Consider the following 1,611-nt stretch of genomic DNA (forward strand, 5'->3'; position numbering starts at 1 on the left):
GTTTATAATGCATGGTGCTCTCACTGTTTATAATGCATCGTGCTCTCACTGTATATAATGCTTGGTATCTCACCGTTTAAAATGCATGGTGCTCTCTCTGCCCATAATGCACGGTGCTCTCATTGTTTAAAATGCATGGTGCTCTCACTATTTATAATGCATGGTGCTATCACTCTTTATAATGCATGGTGCTCTCACTGTTTATAATGCATTGTGCTCTCACTGTTTAAAATGCATGGTGCTCTCACAGTTTAAAATGCATGTTGCTCTCACTGTTTAAAATGTACGGTGCTCTCACTGTTTATTATGCACAGTGCTCTCACTGTTTGTCATGCATGGTGCTCTCATTGTTTAAAATGCATGGTGCTCTCATTGTTTAAAATGCATCGTGCTCTCACAGTTTATAATGCATCGTGCTCTCACTGTTTATAATGCATGGTGCTCTCACTGTTTATAATGCATGGTGCGCTCACTGTTTATCATGCATGGTGCTCTCACTGTTTATCATGCATGGTGCTCTCACTGTTTAGAATGCACGGTGATCTCACTGTTAATAATGCATCGTGCTCTCACTGTTTTTAATGCATGGTGCTCTCACTGTTTATCATGCATGGTGCGCTCACTGTTTATCATGCATGGTGCTCTCACTGTTTATCATGCATGGTGCTCTCATTGTTTAAAATGCATGGTGCTCTCATTGTTTAAAATGCATCGTGCTCTCACTGTTAATAATGCATCGTGCTCTCACTGTTTATAATGCATGGTGCTCTCATTGTTTAAAATGCATGGTGCTCTCACTGTTAATAATGCATCGTGCTCTCACTGTTTATAATGCATGGTGCTCTCACTGTTAATAATGCATCGTGCTCTCACTGTTTATAATTCACGGTGCTCTCACTGTTTAAAATGCATGGTGCTCTCATTGTTTAAAATGCATCGTGCTCTCACTGTTAATAATGCATCGTGCTCTCACTGTTTATAATGCATGGTGCGCTCACTGTTTATAATGCATGGTGCTCTCATTGTTTAAAATGCATCGTGCTCTCACTGTTAATAATACATCGTGCTCTCACTGTTTATAATGCATGGTGCTCTCACTGTTTAAAATGCATGGTGCTGTCATTGTTTAAAATGCATCGTGCTCTCACTGTTAATAATGCATCGTGCTCTCACTGTTTATAATGCATGGTGCGCTCACTGTTTATAATGCATGGTGCTCTCATTGTTCACAATGCATGGTGCTCTCACTGTTTATAATGCTTGGTGATGTCACTGTTTCCAATGCATGGTGCTTTCACTGTTAAAAATGCATATTGGTCTTACTGTTCTTAATCAATGATGCTCTCACAGTTTATAATGCATGATGCTCTCACTGTTTATAATGCATGATGCTCTCACTGTTTATAATGCATGGTGCTCACACTGTTTATAATGCATTGTGCACTTATTGTTTTAAAAGCATGGTGCTCTCACTGCTAATAATGCATGGTGCTCTCACTGCTTACAATGCATGGTGCTCTCACTGCTTACAATGCATGGTGCTCTCACTGCTTACAATGCATGGTGCTCTCACTGCTTACAACGCATGGTGCTCTCACTGCTAAGAATACA

The sequence above is a fragment of the Heptranchias perlo genome, unplaced genomic scaffold, assembly GCF_035084215.1.
Source record: "Heptranchias perlo isolate sHepPer1 unplaced genomic scaffold, sHepPer1.hap1 HAP1_SCAFFOLD_63, whole genome shotgun sequence".
Taxonomy (NCBI): domain Eukaryota; kingdom Metazoa; phylum Chordata; class Chondrichthyes; order Hexanchiformes; family Hexanchidae; genus Heptranchias; species Heptranchias perlo.